Below are 16906 nucleotides of genomic sequence, written 5' to 3' on the forward strand. Positions count from 1 at the left end.
CGCAGGAGGGGTAAAAGTTAAAGCACGACAGAGGCGAGAGGAAGGATGTTGCAAGGACCATGCAAGGTAGCGAAGACAGTAGCGATCATGGCAGCCCTGGAGAGACAGGACGCCAGTGTCAATATACAAGCTGAGGACGGGAGTCGAACGAAAGGCATCAGAACTGAGGTGCAACCCAGTATGGTGCATAGCATCAAGACGGTGAAGAGTAGAAGAAGCAGACGAGTAAGTAGGGCAACCATAATCGAGCTTAGACAGGACGAGAGAGGAATGTAAAGCAAGAAGAGTGCACCTATCCGCTCCCCAAGAAGTATGGGACAAGACCCGAAGGAGGGTAAGGGCCTTAGAGCACTCAACACGGAGGTAAGAGATATGGGGAGACCAAGTGTCAAAGAATAACCCCAAAAGCTTCGTGGAATCTTTGTATTCAAGGGGATGACCATAAAGTGACAAAGAGGGATGAAAAATGATCTGTTTCCAAGTAAAAGTCATGGCACAAGTCTTAGTAGAAGAGAACTTGAAGCCATGATCGGTGGCCCAAGACGACACGGCACCAATCGCAAGTTGAAGCTGGCGTTGAGGGAGAGGCGAATCATCACCCTGACAGTAAAGGGTAAGATCATCGACATAGAGAGCGGAGAAGACGCCTGAAGGAAGAGAGGAAAGAAGACCATTGAGGGCAACCAGAAAAAAAAGAGTAGTGCTCAGAACACTACCCTGAGGCACAACTTCGTATTGCTGAAAAGAGGCAGAGAGAGCGGTACCAACCCTCACCCGAAAGGAACGACGAGAGAGGAAGCTGCGGAGAGAGAGGGAGATGACCACGAAGGCCAAAAGAATGAAGCTGGGATAGAATATGATAACGCCAAGTGGTGTCGTAAACCTTTTCCAGGTAAAAAAGGACGGCAACAACGGAGGTCTTCACAGCAAAAGCAGTACAAATATAGACCTCCAAGTTCACCAGGACATCTGTTGTGCTGCGGTACATGCGGAAACCAAATTGAGAAGGGGAGAGGTGATGGTGTTCCAGGAACCACATTAGGCGAACGTTAATCGCACGTTCAAAGAGTTTACTGACACAACTTGTGAGAGCAATAAGACGAAAGTCCTTAGGGTAAGTTTCCAGAGACCCTGGTTTGCGAACAGGGAGGACAACGGCCTCGAGCCAATCCTCAGGGTCTGACGACTCCCAGATCCGATTATACAGACTCAGTAAATACTGAGACGTGCACGGAGGGAGATGGCGAAGCATCTCATAATGAATGCAATCGGAGCCCGCTGCCATAGAACCGCAGAGGGCCAGGGCAGAACGAAGTTCAGAGAGAGAGAACGGATTGTTATAGGGAAGTCGAAGATGAGTGCAGAAATCGAAAGGACGAGATTCAAGAACAGGTTTACGAAGAAGGAAAGATTGGGAAAGATAAAGACCAGAGCTAACAGAAGACAAGTGGGAACCCAGTTCGGTAGTGACCTGCAACGGGTCCGCCACAATAGTACCACGGAAGTGAAGGACCGGTGAAACATCGGGAACGAACTTACCCGCTATCTTGCGGATACGCTTCCAGATCTGTTGCAGAGGAGTTTCGGATGTAATGGTGTTGACATAAGATGCCCAACATTCACGTTTAGCCGTACGGATGGCCCTACGGGCCACCGCACTCGCTTTCCGAAAGAAAACAAAAGAATCCGCCATCTGCCGATGGCGGTGTCTCTTCCAGGCTGCACCTTACAGCGGACAGTCCGAGCACAGTCTGCATTCCACCAGGGAACGCACTTCCGTGGACCACGAGAGGAAGAGCGAGGAATAGAGTGGAGGGCAGCGTCTAAGACAGTGTCATGAAAAAGGAGGAGAGAGCGAGGGAGAGGCAGAAGGTGGCAAACTGCCACCTAGGGAAGGAGAGGGGAATATAATTTAACTGGGAATATACCACATATGTACTAATTCATAAGCAAAATATTGACAATAAGCAATAAGTCATATATGTGCTGTCTTGTGCGAGAGCGGGTTGCCCTGGTAACCAAGGATTTGTGCGCCAGTGAGCATTCGGCTCCAGTCTTGCACTACTTTTCCCTGCTGGAGCTATCTTCAGACTGGCTCAAGGAGGATGTAGAGGAGCTGAGTTCCGGGCCAGTGTCAGGTCCACTTGCCTTGGTGGCTCGGACATCGGCTGCCTTGAAGTTGTTTGGGCCAATTCTAAGGAAAGAGACCCCTTTGTTCTTGGCTTCTCGTCTTGTGTGCCAACAGGCAGTGTTCGTTCACTCTTTGGAATCTGCTTGGGCCCTGGCTCTTAGATTTTCATCCCCTTTTTATCTGTGCTGTTTACAGAGTCTGTGGTGGTGTATTTTCTTCGGGTGGCTTTGTCTAGTTGCCGGCCTATGTCAGATTTTTTGGTTCTCTGGGGGGGGGGGGTAATTTGCGGGGTTTCTCGAGGTTTCTTTGGTCGTCGTAAGCCAGTAGTGCAAGATTCGGGGCCAGCCCCTCCTACGGAGCCGTCGTTGTCTAGTCGGCGAAGTGATCGCTCTGAGCGTCGGTTTACAGAGTCTGTGGTGGTGTATTTTCTTCGGGTGGCTTTGTCTAGTTGCCGGCCTATGTCAGATTTTTTGGTTCTCTGGGGGAGGGGGGTTTCTTTGTGGCGTTTCTCGAGGTTTCTTTGGTCGTCGTAAGCCAGTAGTGTAAGATTCGGGGCCGGCCCCTCCTATGGAGCCGTCGTTGTGTAGTCGGTGAAGTGATCGCTCTGAGCGTCGCTTGGGGCTCTTGTAAGGGTAGTCGGCCCTTTCACGGTTCACCCCATTGACGGGGCGATGGGGAGGGGGGGGGGGAGGCACGCCTTACTTGGGTCGTGGTGACCCCATTTGCGTCTGTTAGGGGTTCGGATTCTGGCTTTCACCTGGTCCCACGATTCGTGGGCATTTCAGGTCATTTCCTTAGGCCTGCAATGGCATTGGGTACCCCGCCAGCTCCTTCTCCTTCAGTGGGTTCAAGGCTGGCAGGGCAGGCCTCTTTCCCTGTGCTCTATCGGGTCATCCTGGAGTGTGTACACTTGGGCGTTGTTGAAATGAAGGCATCTCACAGGAGGGTTTCCCCACCTGTTTCCAGTTCCGAACTGGACTGTACGGATATGCAGTTCATTCTCGACTTGTCCCGTCTGAACCCCTGGGTCTTTTGCCCCTCCTATCAGATCACTATTCTGTCCTAGGTCCAGGTGCTTTTGGAGCAGGGAGCTTGGATGGTGTCCCTTGACCTCCAGGACGTGTCCAACATCCTGGTGGGAGGCCTGTCCACAGAATGGATGGTCAATGTCGACTCATTCCGTTTGCTCTGCCGGACGTTCAGGTGCCCGGAGGTTGACCTCTTTATGCCGGCTATGCGGCGCCCTTCCCCTACAGCGAGACCATCAGGGTCAATGCCTTTTGACCTTACTGGTCGAGGTGGGAATACCTGTACATTTTCCTCCCTGGTTCGGTTGTTGCTCCAAGTCCTGGCTCGCTTGGAGACTTACCAGGGGAGAGTAGTCCTGTTGGCTCCATGGTGGCTGGCCCCAGTCGCGGTGTCTGTACCTGAGGGTTCTTCTGCAGTTCCGCCTCTTTCAGTAGATCGGTCCTATCCAGTACATGGCTGGTACGATCGTCGCGTCTGGTCTTTTTGAGGCGGGTTTATCACTCCTTGTATGGTGATCAGGTGGCTTTGTCGATGGTGTCCCACCTGTGAGTCTTGTCTCGGCGGCAGTATGAAGTTTTCTGGCGGTCCTTTCGGCACTTCTTGACTCGTTGTAGATTGTCTTCAATTTCTGATTGGGTTGCTTTGTCCTTTCTCTCTTGATTCTGGATTGCTTTGTCCTTTCTCTCTTGATTCTTTCAGAACCGTCATCTTATGACAAATACTGTCGCCACGTATAGCACGGCACTGGTGGAGCAGCTTCAGCTTGCATTCGGGGTGGATGCCACGTCTGCTCCATTCTGCAAGCTTTCTTGGGCATTGTTTCACCTCCGGCCTGCTTATGCGCCTCCTGAGCCATCTTAGTTGTTGGACTGGGTGCTCCCTTTTCTCTCTTCTCCTCAATTTGTGGTGGCCCCTTCGGTTAAGGACTGTTTTTCTAACGCTCTTTTCTTGTTGGCACCCGACCCCCAGAGGCATTGGCCTCTGGGGGTTGGGTCGGGGAGCTTCATGCATTCCACCAACACAGGGGTTTCTGCTCTTTCGGTCCTGGTGGTCGTTTTGTTCATTTGCAGCCGTCTCCTTCTTTTCTGGCGAAGAATGAGACTGCTGCTTTTCCGGAAGGGTCCGTGGGTTGTTGATGCTTCATTGGTTCAGCCGAGGGTGCATCATGTCTTGTGTCCAGTTGTGGCTCTTCACCGTTACTTGCACGCCATGGCCTCCATGACAGGGGACACACTTTGGGTTGACCCGGTTTCCCTTCTTTCCTTTTCCAGGGTTCGGGTCTCTCAAGTCGTCTGCAGGATTATTCGGTCCAGCCAGCCTGTGGTCTATCCCAATGCCCACAGCATTTGTAAGTTTGCGGCTTTGGCTGCTGTTTTTGCTAATTTGTCCTTGGCTGACATTTGGGCACAGGGATTTGGAGGGTGAACAGAGTCCTGGCCACATGATACCTCGTTAATGTTCCGGGCCCTTCTCGGGCATGTGTATTCTTGGGTCGCAGGTTGAAGCTATTTGTCTCGACTTCGAGTTGAGGAGGGAATGGAGTCTGCCTCCTGGGTAAGTCCCTCTTTTCCTTTATCTTTGGTAAGGTAGCTCCCGATAGCCAAACGGGCTTTCCCTCAGAAAACCAGCATTGAATGTAATGAAACGCCATTTTCTGGGTGAGACCCGGAGCTTCCTGGCATTCCTCCATCCCTCTGGTCAGCGTTTTTTTCAAGTTTTTGATATTCAGCCTCAGAACTGCAGGATGGATAGTTGACACAGGGGTCTGGGGCTTCCCCTCCCCCCTCCTGGGGAGGGTTGAGCTGCGCAGACATTGGCGCGGAGGCTGTGATGATGTCATGCTTGTTTGCTTATTTTCTGATTGGGGAGTTCTGCCTGCTAGTTCGGCTTTCATTTTGCAATTTTTAGCCAGCTACAGTTTGTTTTGAGATTCCTACCTTTTTGGGTGCCTGACCTGGTAGATGGCATAGACTGCTTCCAACTACATGGGGGTGTCTATAGGCCATTGCTCCTCATGCCTCTCTGAGGGGGGCCAGGTTCTGACTTGTGGTACCTGGTAGGCTTAGAAGTCTATCAATTAACTGTTGACACAGTCTATATATACACATCACCTTGGTATAGCTCCTGGGACTCTCCAGGTCTCACCCAGAAAATGGCGTTTCATTACATTCAATGCTGTTTTGAATGTATTAGGTATTTGTTAAGAACTTTTTAGAGAGGATCGTTCTCCCAATGTAGTTATGCCATTGCACATATGCAGAAAAGCTCAGAAAAAAACTCAGAAAACTCCAACTAAACCATTCTTTTGAATATTCACCACAAAATGTTCCCCACGAAGATCCCTACCTTACACAGAAGACCCCTCTTTGGAGGAAACCAGAACACATGCACAGTCAATTAGCACTCATGGGCCCTTATCAGACTCTGCCAATCCCCAGAACTTGCGCTCAAGCAGAACCAGGGCAGAGCCAGCATCCGCCTAGGATAGAAAACCAGAGTCCAGGGAAGAAGCTTATCAAAAGAAGGGTTATGGCTGGCTAAAAGAAAAACCCCGAACCTCGGCATGACTAGCCAGCTCAACTGCTCCACGCATGATTCAGAACTGGCAACCCTTGGAGCTGACACAGCCACATACCAAACCAAACCCTGCCCCGACCCTGAAACCCTCAGACGTTTTGGGACTGGAAGCAGGAAAGGGGGATGGGGGGTGGGGGAGAGTGGATCAGAGGAAGGGTAAAGTGTACCTAATGGCAAAGAATGAGGAGATGCAGAGAGAGCCAAGGTGGAGATCACCAACACCTCGAATTCCAGGTCCCTAAACACCAGATGGGGATAGCTCTGATGCATCCAACCGGGTGCACAATCTAGACCACTGAAAACTAGCAAAACAAATTTGTAAGGCAGAAACTGCCTGATACGTCCAAACCTCATCAGGTGGATGATGAAAAAAAAAAAGTTACATGGGTTGAGTAAACCCCTCAGGACTCAGGTTTGAAGGTATCGCTGACCCAACAGGCAGCATGGTGGAGGCAGAAGGAGTGATCTGCTTTGCTTGTCATGGACAACGAGCAACCCTCAAACTTACATGAGGCGAGAGCAGGTTTATGAGGATAAGCACAGGACCACTGAGCCCACAGGGGATTTGCAGGGAGTGAAGGGTAAACCAAGTAGGACGCTGAGGCACTGGCAATATTGCACCAGACCTAAAAGTAAACCAACACAGTCTGGATTACACAGCTGTGAATGCCAACCTCGGCACACTGAAGGGAAGCCTGCGAAGCACCAGTGTGTGTCCTGCTACCCAAAGTCACTCTTGACCTGGATCAAGACAGAAAAGACACAAGACCCTTTATTGTGATGATGAGTCACAATAAAGTGGCTGAAAAAATGATGACCAAACCACAACTCAGAAGATGGAGAATTCTCACGTCATTATCACACGACTTGATGATGATCCAGGACGGACTAAAACGTTATCACATCTCCATCTTCTGAGTTATAGTTTTGGTCATCATTGGCTCATGCTACACTGCTTGGTACAGGAAAAGCACAAATGCAAACACCAAATCGCTTAGCTGAACAGGAGCCCACACAGTAGAGAAGAGACCGAGAACCACTATATTAGTGACAGAACCGACAGATTCTCACTGGGAGACTGAGAGCCACTTCCCCCTTTCCCAAATTATTAAGTAAGGTGAGGCAAAGAAGCTTATGCTAGTTTTGAGAATTTGATCCTTTTAATAATTGGGGGTTTATTAGACAAGTTTTGAGGCTTCGGTCATTTTTTAACCCAGCAGTGGTATGTTTTCACTAGTTGGCTTTCTGGATGCCTTCCCCAGTGAGGTGGAGGAATGTCAATACTCCCTGTGTCTCAGTGAAGGGTTTCAGGGTCTGGCTCTGGTCCCCAGTAGACCTAAACAATTCTACAACTAAGGCGACCTGGTAGATGGGAGCCATGTCAGTGTATAGCTTCAGGGAGCCACCAGAGGCTCATTTCCATTCCAAGAAACAAATCCAATAGCTTAATAACTAATTATCAAACACCAGAAAGAGATTAACCCTTAAAGTGCGCATCACGTCATATGACGTGCTGGACGTTGTTCCAGTCAACTGCGCATTACGTCATATGATGTGTTGGAGTACTACGCAAGATTTAAACAGCCCGCGTATACACGGGGTTCACCACACCTTCATCAGGGCTCTTGTAAACAGACGCCATTTTTTAAAAAAATCGTGGGCCAAACTCCCGGGTGTTATTGGCCTCAGTATTGAGTGAGCAACCAAGCCTGACGCACGCAGCATGAGCTAACAGCACTGCTGTTCAGCTTGTGACCACAGCATCGCCTAAAAATGCCAAATTATACTTGTTCATGCTATTATGTAGCGATGATATTATTACAGAAGACCCCTGACTGTGATAAAACTGACCAGGGTTCTGATAATAGCAGGATTGTGGTGATATTTAGCGCTGTGAGCCATGGAAGGAGGTGTAATGCTGTGGGAGGGAGGGTGGTGGCGATGTCTTTTGACTGTGTGTGGCCACCTTTTATTGACTGCACTCACCATACCAACTTAGTGGTTCGCTATGGTGAACACAAATGTAGATACTTGTATATAACGTGCGTATAGAGGGTATAAACAGCAAGAGAAGGTTTGGAGCCGCCATTTTGGTGAGGGCGGTGGCGTCGTCTACACGACGCCACCGTGCAGACGACGGTGTTGTTTACTGGTTACCACGATGGTCTTTGGGCACCATACCAGTTTATTTGTACAAGTATGATGAATAAAACAGGTAGATATTTATATATAATGTGTGTATATAGCGTAATAACACCACACAGTATTGTTGGAGGACAAATATTAGTGCGTCTGGCCTTGAGGGCGGCCGCCGATCAGCTGACTGTGTGAGTAGCCACATCTCTGTGCCTTTACTCACCATACAAGCTTAGATGTACAGTTATGGTGAACAAAACATGTAGATACTTATATATAACGTCTGTATATAAGATATATAGTGTAATAACACCACACAGTATTGTTGGAGGAGAAATATTAGTGCGTCTGACCTTGAGAGCGGTTGCGTGGTGACCGCCGGCCAGGTCGGACGTTCCTGAGGTCTCTCCGCACTGGCTAGTGTTTACGTTGGGTGATCGCTTGTTTGCCCTGCTGGTGGTGGTTTGCCACTGACAGGGTGACGTTTGCTTCGCCATGGGGACGTCTCGCCCTCCAATGAAGAGGACGCTGTCAGCTGGTCTGGCGTTTACGGTGCCGGTGGACCATCCATTGGTTGGTGTCGCCCTAGTGGACGTGCTGCATGTGCAGCTGTCTGACCTGGTGGGCATCCAGCTGCTTCAGGGCCACCGTGCTGTGGTCAAGTTCCGCATCCAGGCTGCCTTTCAGGCGTTTCTCGAGCGGTGTGAGGGGCGTGTTTACCCTCTCCCTGATACTGCTGGCTCCGTTAAGGTAGTGAATCTTAGTGTCACCTTGACGTCGGTAGCTGTGCATGGTGCCCCCTTCGTATTTCAGGACGACTTTTTAACCTCCTGTTTCGAACGGTTTGGGACAGTGTTAAGTGTTCGTTGGAACAAGGTCGTTGCCGGGCACTGTGTTGGTATGCTTGACGGCTCCCGCACTCTGACGATGTCGCTGAAGTGTAGTGTACCGTCGTCGATGTCCGTGTTGGGATACACGCTCCGCTGCCAGTACCGGGGTCAACCGCGCACCTGTTATCGGTGTGGTCACGAGGGTCATCTGGCTGCTGCGTGCGACGTGGGAGCAACTGGTCGTGTGCATGTTCTTCGTGCGGAGGATTTTCCGCCCCTGTTGCGTTCGGACGGTGTGGGTGCTGTGCCTGAGGCGCCTGACTGCCTGTCTGCTGCTCCGCCTGTTGAGGCGAGCTCTACGGCCTGTGCGACACGTCTAGTGACTGCTGTGGCCCCTGGGGATGTTCAGCCGGTGTGTGAGGGTGACGGACTGTCGCCTGAGCTGTGTGTAGTGAAAGGTGTCCCGGTGGAGGTTCATGTTCCGCCCCCGCCTGTGGATGTGATACCGGCTCCCGGGGACGCGGGTTCTGCTGTTTTGGAGGGGGTGCTTCGGCATGGTGAGGTGCCTGCCGTGCCTGTGTGTGTTGACTACTGTAGTTCTGCTCTTCCCATTCCTTTGCAGAAGCATGCACGTCGGTGTTCTGAGGCTGTTTCTGTGGATGATGTAGACAGTGTGGGTGATGTGGCCTCTGTGGACTCTTCGGACGGTGCGGGTGTGGCCTGTGTGGATATGACGATGGTGGCTGTGCCTGCGGCGGGGCCTGCTGGGCGTGGTGTGGTGCGGCCTGTCTCGAAGCGTTCGCGGCGGGCTCGGAGTGTCTCCCCCCCTTCGTGGTGTGCCTTGGGAGGAGGTGGGGGAGTATGGTGCTCAGCTGGCGTCCCCCGCCGTGGGTAATGGTGTTGTGCGGGGCTCCGAAGTTGCTACCTGTGCCCCCCCTCCTGCGTCTCCTGCTGTTGGGTCCCCGCAGTGGGGGGTTGTCCCTGATGGTCGGGACCTCGTCGTGATGTTGCGGAAAGATGTGCGCCAGGGGGCCTCGGCTCCTGTGCCTTGTGGTGGGGTCGCTGCCGCGCCTGCAGTTCCCCCTCCTTCCTTGCCCCGGTCTGGGGGTTGCCTAGTCCCGTCTGCTGGGGTTGTGCCCTGTGAGGGTCCGGAGTTGGGCCCTTATCGGGATGCCCGGGTGCTTCCGATCCCGTGGTGCTCGTCCACTATCTGGGTATCGTCAAAGAAGGAGTTTGTTTATAGGGTGCCGGATAGGATGTCTCAGCCGAGGGCACTGCCTGATGGCCGGCTGCCCGCCGACCTGTGGGTGATTTGGGAAGCGTACTGCTTGCGCTTTCCGATACGTAAGTTTCCGGAGAAGTATTAGTTCCCGTCTTGCGCACACCGCTACGCCGTGCCTGGATCAGCTGCCACCGTGACCATGACGCCCCGCCCCCTGGTGCGGGGAGTCTCCCTCTAACGTTCGCCTCTGTTTTCGTCGCCACTCCTCTCTCTACGGCCCATCACATCTACCGCTTTTAACTTTCTTCTCCTCCTTACCATCAACGCGTCTCCTTACATCTGTCCTGGTGCAGTCATTGGGAGGGTTACCCCTTCATGCAAACTGCACCTATTCTCAAGAAGAAGAAGAGACCTTGAGAGCGGCCGCCGATCAGCTGACTGTGTGAGTAGCCACATCTCTGTACCTTTACTCACCATACAAGCTTAGATGTACAGTTATGGTGAACAAAACATGTAGATACTTATATATAACGTCTGTATATAGTGAATTATAGCAAAAACATTATTGTGGGAGGAGAATGAGGGTGAGTCAGATGACTGGAGGGAGGGTGGGAGTGGCTGGCTGGTACACGGCGGTCACTCCTCATTACTTTTTGACTCATAATAATAGCTACTTAGTGGTTCGTTATAGTGAACAAAACATGCAAGAAGTAAGAAAGTAATTATCAAAAGAAGGCACCAAACCGGGAAGGCTATGTAGCACCATCAAATACGCAAAATAATCAGAGGGCGCTAAATATCACCAAGGATGCCAATACAAGAACAAAAACGCATAAGGCGAACGATATCAAAAGTATCCGAGTCACCAAGAATTCTATCGAGGGACAGGTGACCGCGAGGGGCGGTCGGAAAGCAAGACACACGCTCGTCCTGGAAGTCAGGACATTCAAGAAGGACATGCACGACCGTAAGAGGGACAATGCAACTAGGACAATAAGGAGCAGGGCGGCGCTCCATCAAGTGACCATGGGTTCAGCGAGTATGGCCAATACGCAACCTCGCCAGAGCTGTTTCCCACCGCCGGTTACGGTGGAAGGAGGACGGCCACGAGGAAACACAACATTTAAGAGTACGTAGCTTGTTACCAGTAACAGACAACCATGAAGCCTGCCAACGGGTAAGGACTGAGGAATGGATAACCGGGTAAAAGTCGGAATACGGAATGCCTTTACGAGAGATGGGACAAGAGCGGACAGCTTCCTTAGCGGCAGCATCCGCACGCTCATTTAAAGACACGCCAATATGGCTGAGAACCCAACAAAACTCAACCGACTTAAATTTACTGTGAACGAGAAACAGCCAATGCTGGATCTCGACAACTACTGGATGAACTGGATTAAAGCACCCGAGAGCCATGAGGGCACTACGAGAGTCAACAACAACCACAAAGGAAGACTGACAACGAGAAAGCAGGAGACGAAGGGCATAGAGAATAGCATAAAGTTCCGCTGTAAAGATGCTAGTCTCCGGAGGCAAGCGACACATATAAGTGCGATCAGGAAAAACAACAGAGTAGCCAACACCGTCCGCTGACTTAGACCCATCGGTGAAGACAGAAACTGAGCGGGAGTGAGAAGAAAAGTGCTCGAGGAAAAGGCGTTTTAGAACCGTAGGAGGGGTAAAAGCTTTAGTGATACGAGTCAAGGATGTACAAAACCGCGGAAGAGGGACCCTCCACGGGGGCAAAGAAGGAACAACACGAGGAGAAACATCAGAAATACGAACGGAAAGAGAATCCTGTAGGCGAGATAACCGGACAGAAAGAGGGAGGTGGTGAAGAGGAACAGGAACCGCAGGAGGGGTAAAAGTTAAAGCACGACAGAGGCGAGAGGAAGGATGTTGCAAGGACCGCGCAAGATACCGAAGACAGTAGCGATCACGGCGGTCCTGGAGAGACAGGAAGCCAGTGTCAACATACAAGCTAAGGACGGGAGTCGAACGAAAGGCACCAGAACTGAGGCGCAACCCAGTATGGTGCAAAGCATCAAGACGGCGAAGAGTAGAAGGAGAAGCAGACGAGTAAGCGGGGCAACCATAATCGAGCTTAGACAGGACGAGAGAGGAATGTAAAGCAAGGAGAGTGCGCCTATCTGCCCCCCAAGAAGTATGGGACAAGACCCGAAGGAGGGTAAGGGCCTTAGAGCACTCAACACGGAGGTAAGAGATATGGGGAGACCAAGACAAACGAGTGTCAAGGAATAACCCCAAAAGCTTCGCGGAATCTTTGTATTCAAGGGGATGACCATAAAGTGACAAAGAGGGACGAAGAACAACCCGTTTCCGCGTAAAAGTCATGGCACAAGTCTTAGAAGTAGAGAACTTGAAGCCATGACCTGTGGCCCAAGACGACACGGCATCAATTGCAAGTTGAAGCCGGCGTTGAAGGAGAGGCGAATCATCACCCTGACAACAAAGGGTAAGATCATCGACATAGAGAGCGGAGAAGACACCAGAAGGAAGAGAGGAAAGAAGACCATTGAGGGCAACCAGAAAAAGAGTAGTGCTCAGAACACTACCCTGGGGCACACCTTCGTATTGCTGAAAAGAGGGAGACAGAGCGGTACCAAGGCGCACCCGAAAGGAACGACGAGAGAGGAAGCTGCGGAGAAAGAGAGGGAGATGACCACGAAGGCCAAAAGAATGAAGTTGAGATAGGATATGATAACGCCAAGTGGTGTCGTAAGCCTTTTCTAGGTCAAAAAGGACGGCAACAACGGAGGTCTTCGCAGCAAAAGCAGTACGAATATAGACCTCCAAGTTCACCAGGACATCTGTCGTGCTGCGGCACTTGCGGAAACCAAATTGAGAAGGGGAGAGGAGGTGATGGTGTTCCAGGAACCACATCAGACGAACGTTAACCATACGTTCAAAGAGTTTGCAGACACAACTTGTGAGAGCAATAGGGCGAAAGTCCTTAGGGGAAGTACCCAGAGACCCCGGTTTGCGAACAGGGAGGACAACGGCATCGAGCCAGTCCTCAGGGACTGACGACGACTCCCAGATCCGATTATACAGACTCAGTAAATACTGAGACGTGCTCGGAGGGAGATGGCGAAGCATCTCATAATGAATACCATCGGAGCCCGCTGCCGTAGAACCGCAGAGGGCCAGGGCAGAACGAAGTTCAGAGAGAGAGAAGGGATCATTATAGGGAAGCTGAAGATGAGTGCAGAAATCTAAAGGACGAGACTCAAGGACAGGTTTACGAAGAAGGAAAGATTGGGGAAGATGAAGACCAGAGCTAACAGAAGAAAAGTGGGAACCCAGTTCGGAAGCGACCTGCAACGGGTCCGCCACAAGAGTATCATGGAGGTGAAGGACCGGTGAAACATCGGGAACGAACTTACCCGCTATCTTGCGGATACGCTTCCAGATCTGGGCCAGAGGGGTTTCGGACGTAATTGTCGAGACATAAGATGCCCAACATTCACGTTTAGCCGTACGGATGGCCCTACGGGCCACCGCACTCGCTTTCCGAAAGAAAAGAAAAGAATCGGTCGTCTGCCTACGGCGGTGCTTCTTCCAGGCTGCACGCTTACAGCGGACAGCCCGAGCACAGTCCGCATTCCACCAGGGAACGCACTTCCGAGGACCCCGAGAGGAAGAGCGAGGAATAGAGCGGAGGGCAGCGTCGAAGACAGTGTCATGAAAAAGGAGGAGAGCGCGAGAGAGGGGCAGAAGGGAGAGGTCAGAGAGAGTAGCACTGAGGGAAAATAGGGTCCAGTCCGCCTTAGCAAACTGCCACCTAGGGAAAGAGAGGGAAGGGCGAAAAGAGAAAAAGGAAACAAGGATGGGGAAATGATCACTTCCATGGAGGTCATCAAGAACCTGCCACGTGAAATCTAAGTAAAGAGAAGAAGAGCAGAGAGAAAGATCAAGACAAGAAAGGGTGCGAGTTCGAGAGTCCAAATGAGTGGGCTCACCAGAATTCAGAAGAGACAGGGAAGAAGAGAGGAGAAACGGCTCAAGGAGGCGACCCCGGGTATTCGTCAGAACGTCACCCCAAAGAGAATGACGACAATTGAAGTCACCCAGCAGGAGCACAGGCTCCGGCAAGGAGTCTAGGAGGTGTTTCAAATCAGGAAGAGAGAGCGGGACACTCGGGGGGAGATAAATGGAACAAACTGTGTACCATTTCCCCACAAAGATACGAGCAGCAGAACAATGGAGAGGCGAAGGAAAAAGTAAAGGAACAAAGGGAACATCAGCCCGAATCAAGAGAGCAGAAGAATTAGAAGCCCCAGCAATGGCTGGGGGGGGGGGAGAGAGAAAGGAATAGCCACGAAAACGACCAGGACGAGCACCAAGCATTGGCTCCTGGAGACAGACACAAAGGGGGGGCGAAAACCGCGAAACCAGAAGTTGGAGTTCGAGGAAATTGGCGTAATAACCTCGAACGTTCCATTGAAGAATGGACAACGACGAGAAGAGAAAGGACAAAAACAGAGAACAAGGAAGAAACAAAGGCGAAAGAGCAACAGAGCACGTTAAAGAATATCAGGGTCGGGATCAGGGTCAGCAAAGTCAGGGTTAGGGGGCATGGGTAAACTGAGCAAAGACGGAGGGAAGGAAACGGGAGAACAGATCAGAGGTGGGCGGGCAGGGTCCGGAGGAGGAGGAGGAGGAGGAGGAGGAGGAGACAACGGAGAGGAGCAGTCAAGGACAGCAGCAGGAAGAGGGGGAGTAGAAAGAGAGGAGCGCACCCCAGCAAGAGCAGCAACCGAAAGGGAAGCAGGGGCCAAAGAAACCTCCATAGCAGGAACAGGGGGCGCAAACACTGAAACGGGAGGGGAAGGAGCAACAGAGCCAGAAGGAGGAGCTGAGGAAGAAAGCGAAGCCTTCTTACCCGCCGGGGAAGAGGAAGGAGAGGAGCCAGGCTTACGCTTCTGACTTAAAGAGACCGGTGTCCCAGCAACTACGTACCGGGCAACGGATTCCAGTGTCTCAACAGGAGAAGCTGAACGAGAGCACACACGACGGCCGGTAGGAGAGCGATGGACATCCGGCCGCACCGACAGGCGGCGGGGAGAGCCGATAGATGGAGGAAGAGGATGGGAAGGAGGATCGGAGGGGGACGAGGAAGAAGACACAGAAGACACGACAGACCGGGTAGAAGGAAGGGGAACCCCAGACAGAGGACCAGGAGGAGGATCCTTCGGGAGAGAACCCAAAGGGACAGAGGAGGGGGCAGTGGGCGCATCAGGGTCCAAGGCCCGGAAACGGTTGTGAGTCTGAGGAAGGCGGGAAGGACGAGGAGAGGAAGAGCGCAACACGCGAGCATAAGAGATATTAGCATAAGGCGGGAGCCGGCGAACCTGGCGCCTCGCCTCAGGAAAAGAGAAACGCTCCCGGTGCTTCAAGTTGAGGACGGCTGCCTCAAGCTTGTAATGGACACACGCACGGGAGAAGGTAGGATGGGCCTCACCGCAGTTGAGGCAACGAGCCTGGGGAGAAGCGCACTCCGACTTAGAGTGACCTTCGCCACCACACAAAGGACAGAGAGAGACAGTCCCGGAGCAGCGGAGGGCACCATGCCCAAACCTCCAGCACTTGTTGCAGAGCCGAGGAGAAGGAATGTACTCCTGGACAGAGCACCTGGCACCAGCAAGAATGACAGAGGGTGGAAGGGTCCTACCATCAAAGGTAATCTTCACAACCCGGAGGGGTTGACGGCGACTACCACGAGGGGGACGAGTAAACGCGTCCACCTGGAGAATAGAGTGGCCCTGGGCAGCGAGGATATGTCGAATATCGTCGTGGCAGTCGCGCAGGTCCCGAACACCGGTCGCAACATGGGGCGGGAGCAAAATAGTGCCAACACTGGCATTCAACTGAACGTTCTTCGAGACCCGAACGGGGGTCTCGCCAAGGCAGGATAAGGCAGCCAAGCGGGAAGCAGCATCCTGAGAAGGAGCAGCAACGACACGTGTACCGAGACGAGTGGGGTTGAAAGTAATGGAGGCATCCACGGAATCAATGAGATGTCGATGGAGGGAGAAATCGTCAGGAGGCGCAGAATCATGAGGGAGGAGGTCAAAATATTTGGCCCACGAAGCAGGACCAAACAAGGCTTGATAGGTAGCAGAACTGGAAGGAATCGAGCGAGGGCGGCCGTGACGAGGACGGCGGTGAGAACCCCCAGAGAGAGAGGGGTTAAAAGGCGCAGTAGTTACAACTAGAGAAGGAGCCGCGCCAGGGGACGAGGTAGTCACCACTGGGGGCTTGGGGCTCGACCCAACCACAGAGGAGGGAGGGGAGCCAGAGGAAGGAGTCAGAGAGGCCAAAGGAGGAGCAAGGTCGGGGCCCAATGCAGCGGAGGCTACAGAGCCCGGTCTTCCAATACGGACCGACTCGGGGGCTTGGTCGCCCACCCCACGAGCCTGAGAAGGTAAACCAGAAGAAGCCGAAGCAGGGGTAATCATCTTGACGAAAGAAAGAATTCACTCACGAATGTGCCCCCACACCCACCATGGAGCCACAATTAGAGGCAGGACACCCAACAAGAAGCTATCGCCGATCTTGTCGGGGCCTCCTAGGGGTGCGTCGCGAGTATACGCCCCACAAACGCCACCTTAAGAAACCGACAGTCCGTCGAGATCGGGTTCAGTGACGAAGTGGGGATTGACAATAAAAGGTTCCCCTCGCTCTCGACGTCGGGTACTGCAGTTCTACGGGTGCATGAGTATGCCTCCTCAAGCACCCGGGCGTCAAAATAGAAGAAGTCCAAGGGGAAGAACCAGAACGAGCAAAAGGTCGGTAGGAAACGGCAAGCAGATAGGAGAAGAGGGGGGAGAAAAACGAAACAGAAGGAAAAGGAAAAGATGCCCAGCAGAATTGGAGAGGACGGCAGCAGGAGCACAAGGCTAGAAAAGGACAGAGGACTGTCCCAAGGAGCATCACACTCCGGCAGCCGCCCACTAA

The sequence above is a fragment of the Procambarus clarkii genome, chromosome 9, assembly GCF_040958095.1.
Source record: "Procambarus clarkii isolate CNS0578487 chromosome 9, FALCON_Pclarkii_2.0, whole genome shotgun sequence".
NCBI lineage: Eukaryota > Metazoa > Arthropoda > Malacostraca > Decapoda > Cambaridae > Procambarus > Procambarus clarkii.